Genomic DNA, 13811 nt, shown 5'->3' with positions numbered 1-13811 from the left:
TTCCTTCTTTGGGAGAATCTGTCTCTTATTTGAGAACATTAATTTCTCCTTTTTTTTTCTAGTTAATCTTCGTTTTCTTTTCCCAAACTCATTGCCTGATTAAGTCTATTTTAATTTTTCCTAATTCCTTCAGTTTTTTCTTACTTTCCCTAAACTATAATAATAGTCTTACTAAAGAGGATAACCTCTATCATCTTTAAAATTCTAAAACAATTCAGGCTATTTCAAAAATGCCATAATATGTTAGAAATATGGAATATTATTTTTAAATACCAATTTCTTACCAGAAAAGTAAATATGTTATTGTGTAATATAACTTAGACTACATAGGTGACCAATTTTTTTCTGATTGGTATGTCCTTTTTAACTACATATAAATTATTGTAATGAAATAGGACATTCAACTTAATCTTAGAGTGTGTGTTTTTATGTGTTTGTGCTTGCATGTGGGGGGAAAGAGTAAATTATTGTTTGTTTGCAGGTATTTTTTGTTTATTTGGTTTGATGATCCAGAGACCACGCTTTTCTGAATGTGATGATAAAGAAATGAAATTCACAAATATCTCTATATCAAGTAGTAATTGTTGTCAACAGTCATTCTTTACTGTGTTTATATTCCAGCCAGAAAGTCATGAGTCTCTACTATAATGGCATTGGGATCTAAAGATTATTTTTGCAGCATGATCTGAAACTGCCCTATGATGGATTAATTGTGCTTGTTTTCTAGGGTGTTCTGGAATCAAGTGAGGGAGTGCACCCTGCTGGCACTTAAGTGCTCAGTAAATAGTATCTCTATCACTGTTGTCTGTACCTTCTCTTTCTTCAAAAAATCGCATATGGTCTAACTTTAATCCTCTTTCTTTTGGAAAGGGCGTAGGGCCCCTGCTTCCTTTTTTGGTAAGAAAAAGTGGCTAAAATTCTACAACTTGAAATCACCTCCTTGTTCTTAGTTCCATTATCTTAGAATCATGTAGTTAACCTGTGCCCAGTTCCCCCTCCCAAGTTAAAATTAGTCTCCTATTCTTCAGTTCTTCCTCCCTTACTTATATTAAATCAATATTTATTAAGTGCTTGCCGGGTACCAACTATCCTTTGGTCACAAAAAGATAAGCCAAACATGCCTGAATCTGTCCCTTATGGAGGTTTTACTCTGGTGGGAAAGATATTAAGTTTCTAAAAATGAAACTTAAGTCAATGAATGAACTTGTACTTTGTATTATATGCAATATAAGAAAAAATAACTTTAGAAACAAAAATACATATAGAGAGATAAATATAGAGAGAGATATATATACTATGTGTATATCTATATATACATATATATAATTTAAATAATAATTTAAATATAATTTATATCTATATATACATATATATAATTTAAATATAATTTAAATAATTTAAAATTCTTACTCAATCATTAGATTATGGCTTAAATGCCCAGGAGAACTTTCCAGCACCGAGCAACTATGGCCCTCATATATATATAATTTAAATAATGGTAAATGATATGAAAAGAGAGACTAACCTGGATTCCTAATTTAGATATGAGGGCCATGGTTGCTCGGTGCTGGAAAGTTCTCCTGGGCATTTAAGCCATAATCTAATGATTGAGTAAGAATTTGCCAAGGGAGGAGTTGGAATGAAATGACAGGGTGTGTGCCTGGAGAGCAGTTGTTAGTGGGAAAAGTCAGGATCTAACACTGAAGAAGTCAAGGACCAGGTCATGGAGACCCTGGAAAGGGTTGTTAATCTCAAGCAAATGTAACAGGAAATCTCTGGCGGGGGTTGCGGGGGGTGACAGGATTCCACTCTGCTTTACAAATAACTCACTGCCATGTAGAGAGCGACTAGCAAAGGGGCAAGAGTGGAAGCAGTGAATATTGTGAGTTGTTCTAATTTAGGCAAGATTTGATGGGCAATTGTGTGGCAGTCAAGGTAGAGATAGGGAAACAACCTAAAGTTGCATTTTGGAAGGGAAAGAACAAGCACAGTGAGGAACTAGATTCCGGGTTTGAGCATATGGAAATGTCAAAGATAACTTACTGTTTTCTGTCTTGACAAAAAGGATGGATGGAGGTACCCTCCACAGAGATGGAAAAGACTGAGTAAGGAAAGAATATGATGACGAATGGGTGGAAATCAAGAGTTAAGCTTTGACTATGCTACCTTTGAGATGCCTGAAGATATTTAATTGACAGTTAAGGTAGACAGTTTTCGAGTTCAGAAGAAAAATTCTTACACCCATTCTACCTATACTTAAAATATTTGTGTGAAATGGGTATCTCATCACTCGGTTGTAATCTTTTTCTATGTAAGAACTTCTTTAAAGTTTGTTTTATTGATTTTTAGAGATAGATAGAAACATTGATGAAAGAGAAATATATTGATCGGCTGCCTCTTGCACGCCCCCTACTAGGGATTGAGCCTGCAACCTGGACATGTGCCTTGACCTGGAATGGAACCAGTGACCCCCAACCACTGAACAACATTGCTCAGGCAGAACTTTTTCTTTTTTTTGGATTTTCTGCAGTATTTCACACAAGGCAGAGAATGGTTAAGGTGAAGAATAAAAGGGAATTGGCATATTTTGTGTCTTACTGTGTATAGGGAATGAACTACCTGCCTTTGGCTTAATCATCATGAAAGGCTATTGATTTTTACAGATGGTCAAACTGAAGAGCAATTAAATGACTTGCCAAAGATCACAAAGTAATTGGAAACCTATGTCTGTCTCCAGGGCCCATAGTTATCACATTAAAACCCAATACCTTCTACTAAGCCTTTGGTAAAATCCATCCATTAAAAAAAAAAAGAAATATAGATATAGATATAGATACAGATATTGATATAGATATAGATATAGATAGTGTTTTGTCAAACATTACTACATGTTAGGATTCTATCATAAGTCAGTAAATAGGGAAAATTCCTTTCCTTTTGGCACTTATAGGCTAGTGTGGGAGGCAGTCCACATAAACTGGACAAACTTGAACTGTGAATAGGGCCATAAAGAAAATAAACAGGATTATAAAATAGGAATGGGAGAAAGTTGAATTTCTTTAGATGGGGCAGTGGAAAACAGACCAAGCTAAGGAAAAAATAATTTAGCAGAAATTCAAGGACAATAATAAAAAATAATGGTCTAGTTTGGAAAAGCTCTGAACAAAAAAAAAAACACAAAACAAAACCACGCATCTTGATCAGCATCAGCAAACAAGGCAGCCAACATAAAAATAATGTGACTGCAGAAACAATACTGGTCATATAAGAATTTTATTAAGATTAAATACCATATTTTCATGGGTGATATTCATTATGGCTGCTTTCACATCCTACAAGTAGAATTGGATAGTTGCAACAGGCCTGATGGCCTACAAAGATGAAAATATTTACTTTTTGATCCTTTATAGAAAACGTTTCCCAACATCTACAATACAGCATGCCTGCAACTAATGTTAAAGTATGGTTTTCACATTTTTAGACCAATATCCCTTTTCCGTAACTTATAAAGCCACTCTTCCATTATTCAAGTACCTCTCTGTTCCTGAGTTAGTTTACTATTGTCCTCTCTCCCTCTCTCCCCCCCCCCTCTCTCCCTCTGTCTCTCTCTCCCCACTCCTCCATTTATTTTTATGTTTTTCCCTGTTTATTTCTCTTAATCCTCTAAAAGTGAGCCTTTCCTATACTACATTCCGCAGCTTTTTTCTGCCATCCTCTCATTACCTGTAAAGCTCTCCATCTCACTTGTTCAGGTGTCTGCACAAATGCCAGCTTACCAAAGAAGCTCTCTCTAAGTTTCTCACCTCCAATCATCATTCTCTATCATATCATTTCGAATTCCTGGCATCTGGTTGTGTTTATTTATTCCTTGTCTGTCTCTCCCCAGATTCCATGCCAATCCCTTGAGGGCAGGGACTTTCGCTGTTTTGCTCACTGATGTATTTATAGTGCCCAGCACTGTGCCTGGCATGTAATAGGTGCTCAATTAATATTTGTTGAATGAATGAATCTGTCCATTGTATTCTCTCTTCAGGAGAACATATCCATGCCTACATGATCAACTATTACTTCTAATTAGAAGGCATCCAGTTTACATCTCCAAGTTCTAAATTGCATCATGCTCCAGATCACCAGCTATCAGCCTACAGTGTAATGTTCAGTCTCCTCTCCTACTCTAACTAAGCATTGTTAAGAATGTTCTGACATCTGGAACTGCACAGACCTTTCCCAGGCCAGGCCGTTTCCTCTTCCCATAGCTCATATGCAATCATCAACCGTCAGCCCAGTTACACCTCTTAAGAAAGGCCTTCCTCACAACCAACTATGCTCTATCTCATAAGTTTTTTTCTTTCATGCCATCTGCATTGTTTGTTCCTTAAAAGTTGTGTGTTCCCCCTGAGAGTATGAGCTCTTTTAAGAGTGAAAAATCTGTGTCTCTTTCTCACTTGCTAAATCCTCAGTGATAGAACAGTGCTTGGAACTCTCTTAGGGCTCAGCCGAGGTATGTTGGAAGAGTGAATTTCCACAATGACCTCTTTTCTCCTTGCTATTTTCACTTGCCCTTGCATTACTCCTCTGGAAATGGATGATTTGCTATCTTGGGAAGCCCTTGAATTGTTGACTTGAGCTGTTGTTTCCTGCCTGATTGATGCCTAGCTCCTCATAATTTCCAGACTTACTTCTCTAGGAAAGTTTCAACACCCTTAAAGAGCAAAACAATAACACACACATGAAAAGAGAGTCCATCATGCTGCGTATACAAAAGCTCTCCTATTTTTTACTCTTATTGAATTTATTGGGGTGACATTGGTTAATAAAACTATATGTTTCAGGTGTATACTTGGTTAATTATCCATCTTTTAGTTAGGGAAAAACACTGAAAAAAAAAACATTTTAATAATGTACTAATGTCTTTAGCCTGAAGTCAAAACTTCTGGGTAAGGGTAATGCCTTACAGCAGTGGTCGGCAAACTCATTAGTCAACAGAGCGGCAAACCGCGGCTCGTGAGCCACATGCGGCTCGCGAGCCGCAGTTTGCCGACTACTGCTTTAGTGCTCCTTCCTCTGCAGGATCTCTGTTCTTAATTTCACTGGTTGGGAGAAAAGGAAGAATTTGTTTCCTAAAGCATTTTGTATATTGATTTGTTTTTACTGTTCAGGTATACATGCAAAAGTGAGTCCAATTTCACATTTATTTTATATTTATGTTAGGAGTTATTTTATATTTATGTTAAATCATGAAGTACATTTTGTAGAGAAGATGAGTGTTTATCAATGCCTGTTTTTAAAATCCACTAAACATACTCTTTTTAAAAACTGGAAAAAAAAATTGGCATGATCTGTTTAAACTTCCCTCACTATCTTCTGTGTAGCATCAAGAAAAAGTCAGAAAGAACATGCAATAGATAACAGAAAAAGTGCACAAACTAAGATGCTGTTAGAATGTATTTCTTTTCAAAGGAAAAGTGTAATATTTAAAAATGACTTCTCCAACATATATCTAGAACAGTGTTGGGCAAACTCTTTCTGTGAAGGGCCAGACAGTAACTACTTTAGGATTTGTGTGCAATGCAGTCTGCGCTGTCACTATCCAACTCTGCCACTGTTGCATGAAAGCAGCCCTAGACGACATGTCAATGAATGGGGGTGTCTGTGTTCTAATGTATTTGTAGACACTGGGAATTGGATTTCATTTAATTTTCACATGCCAAGAGATAATGTTCTTACACATTTATTTCAACCTTTTAGGAATGTGAAAATCATTTTTAGCTTGCAGACCAAACAAAAATAGCTGGTAGGACAGATTTGGCCTGTGAGTTATAGTGGCCAGTCGCTAGTTGAGACAGTTCAGCTGAATAGAGCCATGTGTATGGAGTGCATGTACCACCTGTGTCAGCATGAGTGCATGTGGGGAAGTGGGAGAGACCCAAGAGGAAGCGGACGGAGTCCCCCAAAGAGAGCACTGAAGTCTGGCAAAAGACCATGAGCAGGAAGGAGAAACACGCCCACCTGTGGCAAGGCTCCCAGGCTTGATTGAAATGGCTAAATAGAATCTAAAGCTGATGACTCACAAACAATTTGCAAGTTCTTTTTTTTAATTTTGATTCTGGAAAGGCATATGCAAAATGGTTAATGAAAGTTTCAATACATACACTATGTCACTGAAAAGCAACAGGTTGAAAAAAGTTCCTTTGATATGCCATATAGTTACTTTATTGGCTATCTAATTTGTCTTAGTTTTGAAACTAAAAGAATCCTGCTTTTTTTCTCTAAAAAAAACAAAACACAATCCGTAAACTCCTCATGGGAAGAACATTTCTAAGCCTGAGACTATCTAAGTCGCTGTGTGCGTTCCTGGGATGGGGGATCCTACACTGTGTAATGGGGATGGTGGAGATGGAACTGAGGGTGTGCTGTGCTCTCAGCTCTGGGGTCCTTGCAGCCACCCCTGCCTAGTGGCTCTGTTTCCTGGAAAGTGATGGCTACATACTGCTCTCTAGTGAGCTGAATCTTTCTCTATCGCCTTCATATTGCTCATTCCAGGCTTTTGGGAAAGTAAACAGAGTAAATGAGGGAGGCAGAGCAAAGAAGAGAACAACTAAAAATCTGTCTGTTTGAATGTCTGAGTGTTTCCTATAAACCACTGTTTTATAATTCTAAAATGTGATTTTTTTATAGAGTTGTAAAAACAAAGATTATGCTGCACATATACTATCTAATAAAAGAGTAATATACAAATTGACCGTACCTCCGCTACACCCACAAGCCATGCCCACCAGCCAATCAGGAGGGAATATGCAAATAAACCCAACCAAGATGGCTACGGCCACAGAGAGCAGGAGGGAGGCTTGGGTTTCCCTGGCAATGGAGGAAGCCAAGCTTTCCATGTGCCCTTGCCAGCCCAGGCCTCCACTCAATGCTACAAAGTTTCAATTATAGAAGATAAATAAAGCCCAACAGAAATGGCGGCAGCCACAGAGCTGGAGAGAGCAGGAGGCTAGGGTTGCCCGCAGCAATGGAGGAAGCCAAGCTTCTGCAGCCCTGGCCTGCTTTGGCCTCCACTTAAGGCTACAAAGTTTCAACTATAGAAGATACATAAATCCCAACAGAAATGGCTGCCGCCATGGAGAGAGCAGAAGGCTTGGCTCCACTCCAGGCTACAAAGTTTCAATTGTAGAAGATAAATAAATCCCAGATACCAGGGCCTCTGCTTGGATCGCCAGGGTGTGTGGCCAGCCTGCAAACCACCACAGGCCCCTCACTCAGGCCGCCCCACACCCCAAGGGAAACCCCACCCTGATCCAGGACACCCTTCAGGGTAAACCAGCTGGCCCCCACCCATGCACCAGGCCTCTATCCTATCTAATAAAAGAGTAATATGCAGATTGACCAACACACAAGATGGCTGCCCCCATGTGGTCAAAGATCCTGCCCCCATGTGGACACAAGATGGCCACCACAAGATGGCCAGCAGGGGAGGGTAGTTAGGAGGGACCAGGCCTGCAAGGGAGGGCAGTTGTGGGTGATCAGGCCAGCAGGGGAGGGCAGTTGGGGCGATCAAGCCAGCTGGGGAGGGCAGTTAGGGGTGACCCGGCCGGCAGAGGAGGGAAGTTGGGGGTGACTGGGTCTGCAGGGAAGGGCAGTTGGGGGGGACCCAGGCCTGCAGGGGAGAGCAGTTGGGGTATACCAGGCCTGCAAGGGAGGGCAGTTAGGGGTGACCAGACCTGCAGGGGAAGGCAGTTAGGGGCAAACAGGCTGGCAGGGGAGCAGTTAGGCATCAATCACGCTGGCAGGGGAGTGGTCAGGGGGTGATCAGGCTGGCAGGCAGAAGCAGTTAGGGGCAATCAGGAAGGCAGGCAGGCGAGCAGTTGGGAGCCAGCAGTCCTGGATTGTGAGAGGGATGTCCGACTGCCTGTGGGATCGTGGGATCGGGCCTAAACGGGCAGTCAGACATCCCTCAAGGGGTCCCAGTTTGGAGAGGGTGCAGGCTGGGCTGAGGGACACGCCCCACCGGCCCCCTGTGCACAAATTTCATGCACTGGGCCTCTAGTTGATATATATAATCTCAATATCCCCTTTTGGTAACCACCGTTCTTCAGTGGTATCTAGTTTTGATCTCCTTTTAGACGAGTGAGATGGTTTTATTTCCTCTACTTGAATCATTATATTTGTCTTTTATAGTCAGTGCAAAAAATATTACAATAAGGCCAAGTAAATTTGGTATACATTTGTTAGGAAAAATCAAACTGTGCCAGAGTGCAAAATCATATACTACTGAAGATACTGATAATAACAGTATCTCCCAGAGTTGTCTTAAATATAATTAAGATATCATGTGTAAAACACTTGGCTAAATGCCATGGTGAGAACAGTGCGTGGCACAAAGGAGGCATTTGATAGATACTTACTGAATTTTTGTACAATCAGCGTCAGCTGTTGTTCCCTTCTCTTCCAAATGCCCTTAGCATTGTTGTATAAATATAAAAAACATGGCTTTTTTTTGCCCTAGCTGGTTTTGCTCAGTGGATAGAGCATAGGCCTGTGGACTGAAGAGTCCCGGGTTCGATTTCAGTTAAGGGCACATACCTAGGTTGCAGGCTCCTCCCCAGCCCAGGCCCTGGCCAGGCCCGTGCAGGGGGCAACTAATTGATGTGTTTCTCTCACATCTATATTTCTCTCTGACTTTCCCTCTCTCTTCCACTCTCTCTAAAAATCAATGAAAATTATCCTCGGGTGAGGATTAAAAACCAGGGCTTTTTAAGCTGTTAAGTGCCAGAGGTTACACTGCATGTAGATTCTATGCAATCCTTGTGTGCTTGCTATATGTGCACGAACAAAACTATCAGTTGCCTATCTTATTTCATCCTCAAAAACCCTGATGTAGTAGTTAATATCATTCCCATGTTACAGAAGAGGAAACTGAGGCACAGAGAGGTTAGGCTATTTGCCCATTGTCACACTACATGTAAGATGGACATGGAATTTATTTTCTAAAATGAGACTTTTGAAAGTGATAGGGGATGCTGCTCATAATTACACAAAACAGGGATAAACTGAGACTGCCCCCACAAAAAATTAGAACATTATAGTTACCCTAAAATACCAGGGTTTGAATCCAGGGCCCAGGTACAGAGCCTATACTTAAGCCATTCTGGTAAGCGCCCACTTTCCTTTATTGACCCTCCTTTGCCCATTTGGCTTCTTCCTGCTGCATTCACCCATGCACTTTGGCTCCACAGTGTTTTCCTTCTACATGCCTTCCATTATCCATGATGCAACTGGTGTACAAATTAATTAACTCTAACTTGTTTGTGCACCATTCACATAAGAATGAAGAACACATGGTCCCCATCTCCCAGGACCTCGGTAAAAGCAAAAGGGTAAAACATTGTGAAACAAGGCTAGAAGCACCAACCTGCTTGATGAACCAAAGGAGGCTCAGTGGTGACAAAAAACAACAACAACAGCAAACAAAACAACAACAACAAAACTGACTCTTGTGCTTTTAGATCCATCTGCAAAAATTCCCTATTCTTTCTGATGAGCAAAAATCTATACTGAACATGAATCCTTTTAGAGCTTGGCCTATAACAGACAAGTTGCTTTCAAAGGACTGCATATCCAAGTTCAAAATAAAAGTATTAAAATTGCAAAATGAAAATGCAGCTGGTTTTACACCAAAGTTTGTCAGTGATGAGTCACCTATTTTTATTACATAAGAGATCAAATCTAGTGTTATAATGAAAACAGAATACAGTGAATTTAGGGTAATTCTTGGAGCATTCAAAAGATGTACCTATTTGTTCAGGGCACTGTGTCTTTTTGAGTTTTCTTCTAAGTACTTTAACTACTATAAGAAAACCTTTTTCTCTGCTCAAAGTCACTAATCATCATAGAGATGCAAATTAAAATCTCTATGAGATATCACCTCAAAAGTATCAGAATGGCTGATACTTTTAAATAACAAATAACAAGTGCTGGCAAGGATGTGGAGAAAAGGGAACGCTAGTGCACTGCTGGTGGGAATGCAGACTGGTGCAGCCACTGTGGAAAACAGTAGGGAGGTTCCTCAAAAAATTAAAAATGCAACTGCCTTTTGGCCCAGCAATCCCATTTCTGGGAATATATCCAAAGAAACCCAAATCACTAATTCAAAAGAATATGTGCACCCCTATGTTCATTGCAGTATTATTTACAATAGCCAAGATCTATGCCCATCAGATGAGTGCATAAAAAAGCTATGATACATTTACACTTGGCTATAAAAAAGAAAGAAAGAAAGAAAGAAAGAAAGAAAGAAAGAAAGAAAGAAAGAAAGAAAAGAAAGAAAGAAATTTTACCTTTTGTGACAGCATGGAAGGATCTGGAGAATATTATGCTAAGTGAAATAAGCCAGTTAGAGAAAGACAGATACCATGTGATCTCACTTATATGTGGAATCTAATGAGCAAAATAAACTGATGAACAAAATGGAAACGGAGGCATGGATACAGGGGACAGACTGACAGCTGTCACAGATGGGGGACTGGATAAGAAGAAGGTGAAGGGATTAAGCAAAAACATGTGTATACATGTATACACATATATATGTATATATGTATGTATACACATAACACATAGACACAGGCAACAGTGTGGTGATACCCAGAGGGAAAGAGGTGTGGGGGTGGTGGAGATAGGCAAAGGGGGAAAAGGAGGATGGAAAGAATCTTTGATCGGGCGATGGACACACAATGCAGTGTGCAGATGATGTTTTCTTGAGTTGTACACTTGAAACCTGTATGGTTTTGCGAGCCATTGTCACACCAATAAATTCAATAATAATAAAAAAGGCATTTTCTCGGTTTTGAGGAAAGCTGCTCTATCATCTAAACTCCCACACTGACTGGTTTTAATGCAGAAATTATTACAGAACCAAAGTATGTAGCTTTGCACTTGTGCTTTGCATTCAGGTCCCTTTGCCAGTGCTGGCACATATTTACTCTGACGTAGTTTAAGACATTCATTTTTAATCTTACCTCTGTAGTGCTCACTTAACATATGAGCTTCAAGCTTCCCAGTTCCCTAAAGACTATAAATGCATCTAAATTTTACCTTAGGGTTTTAAATGGTTACACTTGGTCAAGAAGGGAAAGAATTGAGAATTGGATTGGTCCAGGTGTGTGGTACAGGGACTGAGAGAAGGAGGACATAAAAGCCCTCTTTAAAGCATTTTTGCTGTGTGGAAATAGGTTTTCTGGTTAATCAGTGCAGGGTCATAAAAAGCCGCAATGTCTTCTTAAGGACCTTCCTAGTGTGTATAAGGTAAAGATGTACAATTTTAAATACTTCATATTTTAAGGAACACGTATGTTGGTAATTTGAAGGCTAACATTTGAATCTATGAACTATCCCTTTTTATAATTATTTATTAAAATGCCATCTTTAAAAATGCATTCTTACTAAAATTAATGAATAAATGTTTGTTTTTATGTATCTTTATGCTCAATTCAAAGGACTTTTGTAGAAACTTAAGAGTGATCCTAATTTATTTTTATATTCCTTTAATCTAGGCTGTGTTAAAAAGTACAGTATCTTATCTAATAAAAGAGTAATATACAAATTGACCATCACTCCACGACAAAAACGGCGGCCCCCATAGCCTCAAGATGGTAGGGCCCAGTCCCCTCAGCCCGGCTGCTGGAGTGTCCGGCCTGTCCGCCTGAGCAGCGAGGCTGGATCCGCCACCGGAGGGGGCAGATCCAGCCTCCCCTCTCCACCACTGCTGCAGCGTCTGGGCCTGTCAGCCCTGCTGGGGTTCGCAGGGACCAAGCAGCGAGCCTGGATCTGCCCCCAGACACAGCAGACAGAGCCCGGACAGCAGGGCTTGGGGGCTTCATTCGCAGGGTGATGGTGAGGAAGTCCCCAGACATGGCAGACAGAGCCCGGACAGCAGGGCTTGGGGACTTCCTTAGTGCGGCAGTGGTGGGGAAGCCCCAGGCCCGGCAGACAGAGCCCGGACAGCAGGGCTTGGGGGCTTCCTTAGTGCGGCAGTGGTGGGGAAGTCCCAGGCCCCGCTGACAGAGCCCAGACAACAGGGCATGGGGGCTTCCTTAGTGTGTCGGTGTCAGCGAAGCCCCCAGGCCCGGCAGACAGAGCACACTGCAGGGCACTGGGGCTTCCTTCGCATGGCGCATGGCGGTGGCAGGCAGAGAGTGGACAGCAGGGCATGGGGGCTTCATCTCCATGGCTTCAGCAAAACCCCTAGGCCACACAGAGAGCAGAGAACCACGGGAGTGGGCCTAAGCCACCAGTAGGACATCCCCTGAGAGCTCCTGGATTGTAGAGGGTGCAGGTTGGGCTGAGGGACCCCCCTGCATGAATTTTGTGCACTGGGCCTCTAGTAATCTATATAATCATAATTAAAAAGCCAATGCACCTCTAATTGAAGAATGAGTGCATTTTATAAAGAGAGATAGATGCACATTTAAATATAACATTTTTATATTTATTAGACTAAAATTTATTCAGGATGAAATGATATATAGTTGATAGAAACTGTTTCTTCTCCATTTTTTTATTTCTTCTTCCTGTTAATTTTTTCTTTTCATGTATATGGAAACAGAGGAATTATTAGACTTTAAGGTCCAACAATTTATCTCTTATTTTTTTAATAGGAGGAACCCGTTGTGTGACAGTAAAAAACAAACAATCAAAAAAACCTTCATTTATCTTCCACCAGATTTAAAGCAGAGGTGAAATAAATTTCCTTTAACACCAAGAAAACTAAAGTAAGAATGAAGGAGTTTGGAAGCAGATGAACTTAGTTTTGCATATTGAGTAGAGCTTACAATAGGACTCCTAAGAAAGAGTGTACTGCAATGTAGTGACCATCTATATGCAATGGAGGATTTGGATCTTAAGGACACTTGAATTGGGTTATTTTTGGACAACAAAGACTATATGGTTTGAAAAATTAAGGAAATTAAAATAACTAGAGATGTTATCCGAAAACAAGACTTAACATTCATAACTAATTTATGTACTCTCTTTCCTGCACCATGTAGTTACAAAATCCCTTTTTAGGCTTATTATATCAAACTAGAGGCCTGATGCAAGTAGGCCTTCACAGCGTGGTGGCTGCCTTGATCCTGTGGCTGCAGCCCCAGCTTTGTCCTGAAGGTCGTCCAGAAGGACGTCCGTATGGCCATTCGTTCGATTTGCATATTACACTTTTATTATTATAGATTATAGGCCAAATGAAATTCCATCTGATGCTGATAATGATGTGTAGAATATCTTAAAAGTGCTTTAATAAAGTACTTTAATAAAGTACAATAATACATAACCAATTTAATTTGGAACTCAGCCGGTAGTGCAGGAATATATTTATACAACTAATATTATTAAATTTTTCATTTTCATCCTTTCTTGGTTTAAATTACAAGTTTCTTTAGAATGAAAGCTGCTTATAAGGAGCCTAATGGTTTCTTACTTTTGCTTTCCAATTGTGATAGCTTTTAGAGATTCCCTATCACCTTTCCATTTAAATCCTGCATTGGGCACCTAAACCTAATGTAGAACAATTATGGTCCTATGTAAAGGTTATAAAAATTACATTACTTAATTGAAAATGTATATAATCAATAAGTGCTTAAGTATTTATCATCATAGTTTTATTACACGTAGTTTTATATGTGTTTGTGTATATATATAATAAATATATAATAATATTGAATACATATAACAAAACATATATCCAGGCATTAGCAAATATAATTCATAATTTTTCAATATGTTAAAATACTTATTACAAATAAAGACACAATTTT

At 39.9% G+C, this 13811-nt stretch overlaps 1 protein-coding gene across 5 annotated transcripts in view; it reads left to right on the top strand.

Moving 5' to 3' along the window:
• ADGRB3 (adhesion G protein-coupled receptor B3) overlaps window positions 1–13811 on the top strand; it is a 724811-nt gene that overhangs the window by 365414 nt on the left and 345586 nt on the right. The window lies entirely within an intron of this gene.

This window comes from Plecotus auritus (assembly GCF_963455305.1).
Source record: "Plecotus auritus genome assembly, chromosome: 4".
Lineage (NCBI taxonomy): Eukaryota > Metazoa > Chordata > Mammalia > Chiroptera > Vespertilionidae > Plecotus > Plecotus auritus.
The sequence above is the reverse complement of the archived record's forward strand: the minus strand, read 5'-3'. Positions and strand labels throughout refer to the sequence as shown.